The 278-nt window shown below is 47.5% G+C and overlaps 1 protein-coding gene across 1 annotated transcript in view; it reads left to right on the forward strand.

Moving 5' to 3' along the window:
- Nucleotides 1–278, forward strand: part of LOC119582198 — a 9,050-nt gene that overhangs the window by 804 nt on the left and 7,968 nt on the right. The gene's annotated exons all lie outside the window — the stretch shown is intronic.

The raw sequence follows: 278 nt of genomic DNA on the forward strand, positions 1-278 counted from the left end.
CAGCCAGACCCACAGGCAATCAATCCACAAATATCCACAGTCCTCTCATCAATGGAATTCCGAAATCATGACAACAAAAGCCTGGATATGAGGATTATCCATGGATCCGCATGGACAGAGTGCGTTGGCAGAGCGAGCTAATCCTCAATTACCGGCTTGGCCACAAGTTCACCAACGAGGCACGACTGTGGGAGGTGAAGAGGGTGATGATAGAGGCCATATGGCATTAATAGATAGTCATGAGCGTGCACTATAGATTGTGCTGCTATTTATACCTG

The sequence above is a fragment of the Penaeus monodon genome, chromosome 15 (assembly GCF_015228065.2).
Source record: "Penaeus monodon isolate SGIC_2016 chromosome 15, NSTDA_Pmon_1, whole genome shotgun sequence".
Taxonomy (NCBI): domain Eukaryota; kingdom Metazoa; phylum Arthropoda; class Malacostraca; order Decapoda; family Penaeidae; genus Penaeus; species Penaeus monodon.